Genomic DNA, 13,375 nt, shown 5'->3' with positions numbered 1-13,375 from the left:
AAAATCCAGAAACTGTGGCCTTCAGGGAGCCAAGAGGAGAGAGAGTGGGTTCCTGTGTCGTACAGGGCTGGGAACATGGCTGGATTTGGTGATATGGAGGCCGTCTGTGACCTTGAGTGTCAGTGGACTGAGTGAAAGTCAGATTGGATTGGGTCAAGGAGTGAATATTTGGAAGGAGACAAAGTGGATAGAAACTGGGTTGACAGCTCTTTCAGGAAGGTTGGCTATAATAGAAGAGGGCAGTAAAGGAAGTTAAAAATGTTTTAATGCTTGAGGGAGGGCTGCAGTGGAGAGGGAGGGGTGGGGAGAGAGAGAGAGAAGAGTAAGAGCGGTTGGTTAGGGAGTGAAGTCCTGGAGAAGTCGCCTGCCTTTGCTCTTGCTGGGTGCTTCCTCCTTTCTAACAGAAAGGAAGATGTGGGCTTGGGTGCCTGCGATGGGCATCTGTAGGTTGGGGGTTTCCCTCGGGTGCCTTCTGTTTTTTGATGAAGTTCAAGTCTACGTTAGTGATGTTCAACTTCGGTCACATATTAGAATCCCCTGGGGGAGCATTTCAACCTCCCTTATGCTGGGCTCACCTCTCAGACTCATTACATTACAATCTCTGGGTTGGAATCCAGCCATCAGGATTTTTTAAAGTTCCCCCCAGGAGACCAGAGTGCAGCCTGGGGGGAGGAGGGTCACTGCTGGAGGTGACCGGGGAGGAGATGGGGTGGTGGTGAGTGGTCGTGGGATTAAACTGTGGGAGCACAGGCCACTCACCAGGGCTGCAGGCAACGTGAGGCCCTACTGAGGTAGGTGACGGTCCCTTTCCCCTGGTGACTGTCTGCTTGGCTACTTGGGTACCTCCAGCAGAAGGACCTGCTTGGTTTCAGCTCTGATGACAGTAGGTGGTAGAGACCTTAACTTCTGTGCCTCCATTTCATCATCTGAACAATGGACATAATGGTACCTACCTTCTAGAATTGATGTAGGATTGAGGGAGATAAAGGGCATTAATGCCTAGCACAGCTCATGGTACAGCATAAAAGGTCATCATTCACATTAGCAAATAACCTTCTTGGCTAGAATTTAGGATGTGAGTGGAAGGGTAGTGGGATAGAGCTATAAAAGCATGTTTGTAGAGAGGAGCTTTTTTTGCCCTTTTTTATTGAGATACAGTTGATGTACAATATTATATAAGTAACAGGTGTGCAACGTAGTGATTCACAATTTTAGGGGTAATAGTCCTTTTATAGTTACTATAAAATATTGGTTATATTCCTAGTGTTGTACAATGTATCCTTGTAGCTTATTTTACACATAATACTTTGTACCTCTTACTCCCCTCCCCTTATCTTGCCCCTCTCCCCTTCCCTCTTCCCATTGGTAACCACTGGTTTGTTCTCTATATCTGTGAGTCTGTTTTCTTTTTGTTATACTAGCTTGTTTTATTTTTTAGATTCCACATGTAAGTGATAACATACAGTATTTGTCTTTCTCTGTCTGACTTATTTCACTTTGCATCATGCCTTCCAAGTCCATCCATGTTGTTGCAAATGGCAGAATTTCATTCTTTTTTATGGCTGAGTAATATTCCATTATATATCACCTCTTCTTTATCCATTCATCTGTTGCTGGGCACTTACATTGCTTCCATATCTTGGCCATTGTAAATAATGCTGCTATGAACACTGGGGCATATGTACCTTTTCAAATTAGTGTTTTTGTTTTTTTTCTGATATACAACCAGGTGTGGAATTGCTGGGTCATATGGTAGTTCTATGGTTAGTTTTTTGAGAAACTGCCATACTGTTCTCCATAGTGGCTGAACCCATTTACATTCCCACCCACAGTGTATGAGGGCTCCCTTTCCTCCGCATGAGCGGAGCTTGTTTAATAGGCTGTGAGGACCTCCGTGGTACTTCAGTCTGGGGTGTGTGCTTTTGGAATCCTGGAGACAGTGGACTGGAGATCCGAGGGCAGGTCTGGCCACTTGGGCTGTCCTCCCAGGGCCCCAGTACAGTGCTCTGCTTGGACTTTTTTTGCTTTCTATCTTTCCTGGCATATTCTGGCCAGTGCACCGTGTGGGGAGCAAGTGATGAAGAATCACGACTCCGATCACCGGGCTTGACCGAGCTGTACGTAGCCAAGTAGGCACAGGGAGAGCCAATGGTCTGGGTTGGGTCCGTTCACTGCAGGGGCCATCCTTCAGGGGAACCTGTTCTGATTGTTCTAATCATGCCTGCTGGCCTATTACCGGGACTGGCTACTGATTGCACGGGTGAGGAGGGACACGTTTTTCTACCTGGCTCCAGCAGGGCTGTCTCCATCAGATGAGAAGTAAGCCTCTGCCATGGGGTGGGGCTCTGGGCGAGCCACGCTGAACACGAGATAAGTCATCAGAACGGCTTCTTATCTTCGGTGTGTCTTCCTCCACTGCTACCTTTAGCCACCACGGGAAGCCTTCCTTTGGTAAGTCCTGTCCCAGAGCCTCTCACCGACGGCCATCTTGCCCGCAGAGACTACAAGTCCCAGCATCCGTCACACGAGTCCCGGCCACGCCCCCTGTTAACGGCGAGGCCGGGGCCCTCGCTCGCCTCCCCCAGAAATGCCCCTCCGTGTCTTTGGCAAGCTGGCAGGCTGCCACCCCGGCCTTGACCCAGCCACATGCTTTGTTTCAATGCAGCAACGGTGACCCCTTCATTCCTGGCGGTTTCTTTGCCCCACGATGAGACAGGAAAAGCAAGATCTCTAGCCGAGAGCTGCCCCGCTGCGCATTCATCCCGCCAGCCACCAGAACCCTGGCAAGATCGAGGGTTTTGTCAGATGGGAGCCGTGGTGGTGAATAAAAAAAGTGAAACCAGATGTCCTTCCCTCCAGTTGCTTCATATCCATGCAGGGGCTTGGAGGAGGAGGCCGTAAAAATGTCACAGCCCTTGATTCCTGAGGCCCAGATTTACGCTCTGCATAACCTTGCACCATAAATCCACTGCCCTCGCAGGAGCGCTGGCTTCTGAAGGGGCAGAGCCCAGCTGCAGCAGTGACCAGAGGCTGTGGACAGTGCAGAAGGGACATGGGTGGGGAGCGCGGGGGCGGGGAGCCTGACTGGGGACCAGCGGTTGCTTTTCAAGAATTTGAAAAGATGTTACAAGATTGGCTTGGAGTTTGGCCTTCTTGGGAAATAAGCCAAACTCTATCTTGCACTTTAGCCTGAAAGAAGACTTGCTTTCTCTTTGGAAAGTACTAGCAGATGCAAGAGAACTCGGTGGGAATGGGAATCACAGAAGCAGAGTTTTCACTGCAGGTTGAAGTGTCTGCAGGAGAAAGGAGAGGTGGGCAGGGACCAGATGCCACTGCCCGAGGGGGCCGTCCTCCAGAAGCTGCAATGGATCCCCAGTGCGTGGGGTGCCATCGGACTTTGGCTTTAAAGTAGTGATTCTATCTGCTGTGTGAAGGCTGAACTCTGGGGCGGGGCAAGAAGGAAGCGAGGAGGCAGCCCAGGAGGCTCTTACAGACGTCCAGTGATGACGCTGGCTTGCGCCACGTGGAAGCCATGGACGCGGAGAACGGCAGATGGGCTCAAGGTGTGGTGGCCAGACCCTGGGAAGAATCACGGAGGCCCCCCAACTTCTGGTGTGAGCAGCCGAGTGGGCAACGGTGGTGCCACTGCAACGGAGCCTGGAGGAGGATCAAGTCCCTCGAGGGGATTCAGACTGCGGTTTTGGACCCACTGGGTTAGAAATGCTTATAGACACCTACGTGGATGTTTTAAAGAGACAGGTTGGAGATGTGGGTCTGGAGATGTGAAGAGAGGTCAGGGCTGGGATCTAAATTTGGGAGTCATATTATGGGTGACAATTAGATAGATATGGTCAGTCCCCAGTTGCCCTCTACTATTGCCACTACGATTGTGGTCACCTTCTTAATTTCTCTTTCTGATCTTTCGTTGTTAGTGGATAGGGATGCAAGAGATTTCTGTGTGGTCACCTTCTGATCTCTGCATAGATGCTGGCCAGTGCCAGGGCGCCCTGGGTCATGGCTGCAAATACACAGGTCACGTCCCTCCTCCTGCCTGTGACTGACGTTTCTCCCCCATCTTTCCAGCTGAGCCCGCAAGCGGCTCCGCGGTTTCCCCGCGGGGCTCCCAGGTAGCTGCCCGCTCTTGATGGCGGTTCCCACGTGGCAGGAAATCTCCTTGCCATCCTGACCCCAGACCAGCAGCATTCTCCCCGAGTTCTCCATTTCTGTCTTTTTGCATCATCTGGCTCAAATTTTCTACTCTCTTAACATTTTCCCAGCTTGTTGACATTTTTACAGTGGGTATAACATTATTTCATTATTAGTCACTAAACAGGAATGATTTAATTTTTCATGTGATCCATGTTGCTAAAAGTGTTACATTAGTTTCTAGCACATTCTAAGTGACCAAGTTCTGATAGCCTACTTGAAACAACACTTCTAGATCTGTGTCTAAGCAGCTGATGGTCAGGATGCCATCAGCTGCTTAGACTTGGACAGAGACGCCCACTTACAGGGATGCAGGTGGCAGCCGACCCTGCCGTTCATGCTTATTGCGTCCTGTGCAATTTCTACGTTGCATGGCAGGTATCTATGGCTTTTATTTCTTCTAATTAAAGAGGAACAATGTTCAGTTCAATGGATTCTTCATATAAAATGACCATAGGGACTTCCCTGGTGGCGCAGTGGTTAAGAATCCACCTCCCAATGCGGGGGACGCAGGTTCGATCCCTGGTCAGGGAACTAGATCCCACATGCATGCCGCAACTAAGGAACCCATGACCCGCAGCTAAGGAGCCCACCAGCCGCAACTAAGGAGCACACGTGCCACAACTAAAGGAGCCGGTGAGCTGCAACTAAGACCTGGTGCAACCAAAATAAATAAATAAAATTTAAAAAATAAAAATAAAATGACTCTAACAACCTCCTGCCTTCCCCCGCCCCCAAGTAAGGCTGGAAACAGATGCCGCTTGTACCACAGAGTTAGAAACTGCACTTGTGTGACTGAAGCCAGGACATATGTGCAGGAACTGCTGAGGGGCTTTCTTGTGGTCTAGTGTGGAGCCCATGGGCCAGGCGAGGAAGGCCCAGGGAGAGCTGATTCACCATCCGGGGGGGGGCTGGAACTAGCACCACTCTGGTTCTCTCTCTCCCTCTCTCTCCTGCAGCCCTTCTTACTCTCCTGTGTTGCTTGGTTTTTGCTGGTACCTGGATTACTCCTAGGACTGGAGCTGTGGATTTCCTCCCCTTTGGGGATCCTTGCTGCAGATAACTGGGATAAAGTGCAGACTGAGGCGTCATGACAACATGAGGGGTAGATGAAGGCCAGATTGCTCACAGGAGGTGTGTACAGGGCTACGCAGAGGGAAGCAGCATGGAGATCGGAGCTCTGGGAAGGACCAGGCAGCAGGAAGGGAGCTCGTAGGTTAGCTGGGGAGGCAAGGCTGCTGGGGGTGGGTGCACGGGTGGTGAGAACTGCGGTGGGGAGTCCTGGAAGTCTGGAAGGAGCAAATTTCAAGAAGGGACACTGATGAGTCAACACACTGCAGGCGGTTATTAAGACATCGCTAAAGTGTCCACTCGATTTAGAAATTCAGCGCTAACTGGTGCCTTCAGCAGAGCCGGTTAGAGGAAAGGGGTGGGGGCAGAAACCAGCCTACAGGAGGTTGGAAAGTGAGGCAACAGAGACAGCAAGTGAAGCTACTTGTAGGGAATTTGGAGAAGAAGAGAGACAGGGCAGAATCAGAAGAGCACACTGGATGGAGGGAAGGGTTCTGTTTGCCTGGCTTTGCTCGCGGAGCTTGGGGAGGGGGTCACTGCACTTTCATCTCCAGTTACGAAGAAGAAGAAAACAAGTGCTATTGGTTGACAGCCCAGCCTGTCTGCTATTGCGGTGTTTGTTTGTTTGTTTGTTTGTTTTGGCACTCAGTGTGATGGAGACCTGCCGGTTTGTCCTGTCAAAGTCTTGCTGTCGCTCCGTGTGTCTGGAGGAAGGTTAGCAGTGCCGGGAAAAGGCCTAGGTAGTAATGGACCCAGGGAGCGCCCACTTTCCACATCCAGCCGCCCCCCCCACCCTGCTTTGCGAGGTTGCTCCACCCCTGCCTTCACCTCCACACCTGCAAGCTCACCTCTTCAGGCCAGTGAAGGTCAGATCCACCTCGGTGCTGAAACTGTTTTGTGAGATTCCTACTATTGCTGGGAGACATTTTTGTTCTTTGTTATTGTTTTGGTTTTAACTGGAGAGAATCTTGGTGCTGAGACAAAGAGGACGAGGGGAAAGGGAGAGGATGAGAGTCAGGGAGGGGATTCTGGAGGAGGGAAGACCGGATGGGGTCGGCAGGCAGGTGAAAGGCTAGGGCGGGGGAGCTGGAGGGCCTAGGAGGCAGGGGCAGGTGTGAGCCTGGGCAGGAAGTTCAGGGAACCCATGCCCATCTCTCCCTGCTCAACAGGCAGGCGGCAAGATCACCCATGGAGGGGAAGACAAGGATGTGATGGGGCGTGATGAAAAAACCTGAGGTTCGGCAGTTGTGGGGACTGAGAGGGACTGGGCAGGGACCAGGAGGTGGTTTCCTCATTGCTTTTTGCCTGGCTGAGGTTGACGGTGTATTCAAGGTGACACTGGCACCGATGGTCTGGAGTTTCCTCCATCAGTGCTTTGAGGATGTGGGAAGGAAGGGGGTGTGTGGGGATCGGAGGAGGAGCTCAAGACGGGAGGGCAGACAAGATAAAGGGCCAGGGGCCAAGGGAGCAAAGGGTTCCGGCCTGAGCCCCGCGATTCCTTGTCCTCTCCTTTCCCACCCGCCCTGAGCCTCTTCACTGAAAACCAGATTCATTTCACTCCCTGTGTTTTATCCAGAGGCAGGCCTTCGGGGGGTCATCCGCGCACTGGAACGGTGGACTTGGGGCAGTGGTGACATGTCAGTGTAGTTTCATCAGCGGTAAAAATGCACCATCTGGTGCAGGATGTTGATGGCGGGGAGGCTGTGAGTATGGGGTCAGGGGGCACATGGGATCAAGACCCTACCGTGAGGAAGAGCCAGGAGGGGAGGAGGGCAGGCTGGTTGGGGGTTGGGAGTGGGCAGAGCAGAGCTTGCTCATAGACCAGACCACAACAGGGCTAATGTTCTTAGTTGGCTTTATTTTTAAGGGCAGTTTTATGTCCATGGCATAATTGAGTAGAAAATACAGAGATTTCCCAGATCCCAGACCCCACAACCCCACACACTTCCCTTACCATCGACGCCCCCTTCCCTGTGGTATATTTGTTATAATTAATGAGCCTGCATTGACACATAATAATTACCCAAGGTCCATAGTTTACATTAAGGTTCACTGTTGGTGTTGTACATTCTATGCCTTTGGACAAATGTATCCGCCATTACATATCGTACAGAGTATTTGCACTCTCCTAAAAATCCTGTGTTCTGTCTATTCATCCATCCCTCCCCCAGCCCCTGTCAACCACTGATCTTTTTACTGTCTCCTTAGTTTTGCCTTTTCCAGTATTTTATATAGATGGAATCATATAATAAGTAGTCTTTTCAGATTGACTTCTTTTACTTAATAATAGGCATTTAAGGTTCCTACATGTCTTTTTGTGGCTTGATTGCTCATTTCTTTTTAGTGCTGAATAATATACTATTGTCTGCATGTACCATAGTTTATTTATCCATTCGCCTATGGAGGGACATCTTGGTTGCATCTAAGTTTTGGCAATCATGAATAAATCTGCTGTAAATATCTGTGTGCAGGGTTTTGTGTAGACATAAGTTTTTAACTCATTTGAGTAAATACTAAGGAGTGCAATTGCTGGATAATATGGAAGGAGTATATTTAGTCTTGTAAGAAATTGCCAGCTGTCTTCCAAAGCGGCTGTAACCATCTTGCACTCCCACCAACAGTGAATGAGCGTTCCTGTTGCTCCGCATCCTCACCAGCATTTGGTGTTGTCTGTGTTTTGGATTTTAGCCATTTTAATAGGTGTGTAGTGGTATCTCATTGTTGTTTTAATTTGCATTTCCCTGATGACACAGGATGTTGAGTATCTTTTATAAGCTCAGTTGACATTTGTATATCTTTTTTGGTGAGATGCTTGTTCAGATCTTTGGCCCATTTTAAAATTGGGTTGTTTTCCCATTGTTGAATTTCGAAACTCTTTTGTATATCTTTGAGAAGAGTCCTTTATCAGACGTGTCTTTTGCAAATATTTTCTCCCAACCTTGTTTTCGTATTCTCTTGATAGTGTCTTTTGCAGAGCAGAAGTTTTTAATTTTAATGAAGTCCAGCTTACTAAAGATTTCTTTTAATGGGTGTGCCTTTGGAGTTGTATCTAAAAAGTCATTCCCAAACCTAAGGCCATCTAGATTCTTTTCTATGTTACCTTCTAAGACTTTTATAGTTTTATATTTTACGTTTAGATCTATGATCCATTTTGAATTAATTTTTTGTGAAGGATGTAAGAGCTGGGTCTTGATTAATTTCTTTGCACATGGATGTCCAGTTTTTCCTGCACCCTTTCTTTCTCTTGTGTCAAAAATTAGTTGACTTTATTTCTGTGAGTGTATTTCTGGGGTCTCTATTCTGTTCCATTGATCTAGTTGTTTATTCTTTTGCCAATGCCACACTGTCTTGATTATAGTGCTATTTTTGATTTATCAATTATAAGTAATAGCTATTGACTTCCTATTAGGATTAATGAGAAGTTAGCTCTCTTATACTCTGAATTCATCTCTCCCCATTCTCCTCATATCTCTGTTTTAAATTAAATCAACATTCTGTTTATGATACCAAAACTATGTTGATATTGTCTATAGCACATCTTAGTATATTATGATTATATTTTTGCAGCCCTTTGTTTTCCCTTAAATTACATGTTTGCCTAATTTATTACTTATATGCTATTTTCATGTATGTAATTGTGACAGTTTAAAAATTTCTCCATAATTTCTTTGATACCCTTCCCTTCAAAATGTAAAGCCCTATTTTGCTTGCCTTGTAAGTGGGCTGCACTTAGTGACTTGTTTCTAACAAGTAGAAAATGGCAGAAGGAGGCTGTGTGGCTTCTGAGACCAGATCGTAAAAGGCAACACAGCTTCCTCCTTGATCTTTCTCATGGGGATCTTGCTCTGGGGAAAAGAATTGCCATGTTGTGAGGCCACTGAATCAGCCCTATGGTTGGACCCCTGTGGAAAGAAGCTGAGGCCTCCAGCCAACAGCTCCATGCGTGAGCCAAGCTGGGAGCTGAGCCGATAGACGCAGTGGAGCTTTCAGCTGATGGAGCTCATCTGACATCTTGACTGCAGCCTCAGGAGAGGCTCTGAGCCAGGATCCCCCAGCCAGGCTGCTCCCAGATTCCTGACCCTCAGACACTGTGAGATAATAAGTGTTTATTGTTTTAAGTCTGTGAGTCTTGGGATGATTGGTTATGCAGCAATAGATAATGAATATAATACCTTTGATTGCGTTCTGATCATCACCTTGTCGCTAGACTTGCCACATAATCTACTCTGTCAAGTCTAATGCTGCTTCCCTGGATCTCTCCACCTTCCCACTGCCTCTGGACTGGCTATTCTCGAGACCTGCAGCATAGTGGTCATCTTTCCCACCCTGCTGACCGGGTGCACTGGTTCCGGGATCTCTTAGCCTTTCTTAGGCTTCCTTTTCCTTTTTAAAAAAAAATTATTTTAAATTTATTTTAAAATTTTTTTATTTTTTATTCTTTTATTGAAGTCTAGTTCATTTACAATGCTGTATTAGTTTCAAGTGTACAGCAAAGTGATTCAGTTGTATATATATATATATATATATTCTTTTTCAGATTCATTTCCCTTATAGATTATTATAAGATATGGAGTAGAGTTCCCTGTGCTATATAGTACACCTCATTGTTCACCTATTTTATATACAGTAGTGTGTATATGTTAATCCTAAACTCCTAATTTATCTCTCCACCCCTCACCCCCTGCTATACCCTTTGATAACCGTAAGTTTGTTTTCTATGTCTGTGAGTCTCCTTTTGTTTTGTAAATAAGTTCATTTGTATCATTTTTTTAGATTCCACATATAAGCGATATCATATGATATTTATCTTTGTCTGACTTATTTCGCTTAATGTGATAACCTCTAGGTCCATCCATGTTGCTGCAAATGGCATTATTTCATTCCTTTTTATGGCTGAGTAATATTCCATTGTATGTATATACCACATCTTCTTTATCCATTCATCTGTCGATGGACACTTAGGTTGTTTCCATGTCTTGGCTATTGTAAATAGTGCTGCTATGAACATTGGGGTGTGTGTATCTTTTTGAATTAGAGTTTTCTCCGGATATATGCCCAGGAGTGGGATTGCAGGATCATATGGTAACTCTGTTTTTAGTTTTTTGAGGAACCTCCATACTGTTCTCCATAGTGGCTGTACCAATTTACATTCCCACTAACATATAGGAGGATTCCTTTTTCTCCACACCCTCTCCAGCAAGTAATTATTTGTAGACTTTTAAATGATGGCCATTCTGACTGCTGTGAGGTGATTAGGCTTCCTTTTCTTCCTTTCTATTCTTTTCTTTCCCTGAAACCCATCAACAACTAGCTCTTAGGAAAAAGTGTATGGGAGATAATTTTTTAATCCTTGTATGTCTAAAAATGTTTTTACCTGCTTTCACTCTTGATCAATAGCTGGGTTGATTACTGAATTCGAGGTAGAGTGTCGTTTTCTCTTAGAATTTTGAAGTCATTTATTGTCCTTCTAGCATCCAATGCTGTACCTGTACTATTTTCGCTCTTGTTCCTCTATGTCTTCCCTTGCTTTTCCCTCCTTGGAAGTTCGAGGGCCCTCAATTTGTCCCTGGTGTGGTGGAGTTTCATGATGATGCGCCTTGTTGTTTCCGTTAGGATGCTGGAAGTGAAGAAAGCCCAACTAAAATGGCTCATAGGACAAGTGGGTGTATTTTCTTGCACAAAATGAAAAGGTCCTGGGATAAGGTGGCTCTGAGGTTGATTGATTTAGTGGCTGAATTACATCATTGGGAACCCAGGTTTTAAAAAATCTATTTGTTCTGCCAGAATGCTTTGTGTAGCTCCCTTTCACGGACAAAATATGGCAGTGGCTTATATTCCAGAGGCAGAAATTGGATCTACCTCTTTCTCTGACTCTTTTTAAAACTGTAGAGTATTTCCCAGAATTAATCCCATCATTGGCAGACTTTCTATCGAGACCACATGTCCAAAATTAGGTGTTATGGCCCTTCTTAAATGAATCACTAGACAAAGGAAATAAAATTAGTATGATTGTCTTCGACTAATTAAGATTTAATCCCTGGAGCTGAAGGTGGGGTTGGTCTTTCCTGACACCATGACTTTGCAGTGGAACGTGAAGGCTTTAAATAGAATCTGAATCTTATTACAAGGAAAAATAAGGCAAGCATTATTGGTGGGCAACCAGATTGTCTGCTACAGCGGCTGTGGGTTCTTCTGTCATTTACTGTGACGGAGACCTGGTGATCTCTCTTCTAAAAACTTGTCCAAGTCTCCTATGTGCTGTTGTCCCCTCCTGTGTCCTTTGCCCTTGTGGGTTTATGCCATTTTGTTCCTTTTGTTCATTTTGTTCAGGATCCCTGAAGGGAGAGGTGAAAAATGTGTGTTCAGTCTCTCTCCCTGTTTGGAAGCCTGCAGCCAGTGTGTCTCAAACTGTGAGCTGTAGCCTGTGAGCGAGCTACGTCCAGTATTTTAACAAATGAAACAGAGTAGAAAATACCAGGGGCTTCCCTGGTGGCGCAGTGGTTGAGAGTCTGCCTGCCAATGCAGGGGACACGGGTTCGAGCCCTGGTCTGGGGGGATCCCATGTGCCGCGGAGCGGCTAGGCCCGTGAGCCACAACTACTGAGCCTGCGCGTCTGGAGCCTGTGCCCCGCAACAAGAGAGGCCGCGGTGATGAGAGGCCCGCGCACCGCGATGAAGAGTGGCCCCCACTTGCCACGGCTAGAGAGGGCCCTCGCGGAGGGGCGACGACCCAACACAGCCAAAAATAAAATTTCTAAAAATCTTATATTTGTATTTGTATGGAAATATGTATGGAAATATGTTAATATAAATGTTTCAGACATTACATGAAATTTCTAAAAATCTTATATGTTCTGGTATAATGTTATAAGTAATAATCCTAGTTATTACTTTAAAATGTATATCTCAGAAATAACTAATTTTCTTGTCAACTGCATTATTATGAACTTTCATCAAATCTTTAACCGTGGTCATTTTTAAGTCTTTTGTCATTTACAGACAGTTCTGGGTGTACTCTGATGATTTTGCAAATATGTTCCTATAAAAGGGTTTCATCTTCAAGAAATTCATGGAAAAGACTCTGACAAGTACAGGTTTCTGGTAACTGACTGTACTGCTGAACTGAATGAATAAGCATTTTCAGAACTCTAATGAAAAACTGATGAACTCATAAAAGTGCTAACAAAAGATCAAGATGAAAAAAAAAATGAATTACATGGGACTGAGTGAACTGATGAGGATGAGTATAATTTTTGTGACTTTTTGTCTGAATTAAAAAAAAAAAAAAAATCCCACAAGGACTCAGAGGCAAAGAATATACAAATCAATTTTCACTGCAAAGTAAAGGAGCTGTTACAGTGGAGGATTACTGGACTGAATGTCAATATTATGACATAGTATGAGTGTGTTTCATGTTTGGTAATTGCAATCATTGTTGCTTTTGTTGTGGTCATCCATGTACAATGTTTGGTGTCAGTCTATTTATCTCTTGTAAAAATAAAATACAGTGTGTGTGTGTGAAAAAAAAAAAAAAAAAAGAAAATACCAGATTGTATGTATTGCACAGAGTAAGATTAAATATTGTTTCAGTTGAGTATGCCTATGTTGTGTGTACTGGCTAGAGATGTAAAACGTGTTTCTTGTTAGCAGCTGCACTCAAAATTATTTGGGAAGCATTACTTTAAAGAAGTCTCTTCTGAGCAATACTATCTTATTCGGGTTGGTTTTACAGGTACGTGAGGCTAAGAGAACGTAGCAAGCCCACCCAACTCCAATGGGCATGAGCTACTGTGTGGTATACGTGTGAGAACAGTTCACTCCCACAGAGCAACTCAAAACCCCACGAAGTGCATGTGTTACTGTTATCATGTTATTCATTTCTGTGTCCCCAAGGAAGAAACGGCGCTCCGGAAATATGCTTAATGCCCAAGCAAGCAAGGCAGCAGGCTGGTGGGCCTGAGAGGCATGATTCTGGACACCGAACGTGGAGCTTGGCTAAGTTCTGCTCCCCTCCCCCTCCCCCCGTGGTCAGGGCTGGGTCACAGCATGAGCTGAGTGTCCAGGGTAACCTCAGCAAACATCTCTCAGAAGGCCGCATT

The sequence above is a fragment of the Balaenoptera musculus genome, chromosome 11 (genome assembly GCF_009873245.2).
Source record: "Balaenoptera musculus isolate JJ_BM4_2016_0621 chromosome 11, mBalMus1.pri.v3, whole genome shotgun sequence".
Lineage (NCBI taxonomy): Eukaryota > Metazoa > Chordata > Mammalia > Artiodactyla > Balaenopteridae > Balaenoptera > Balaenoptera musculus.
The sequence above is the reverse complement of the archived record's forward strand: the minus strand, read 5'-3'. Positions refer to the sequence as shown.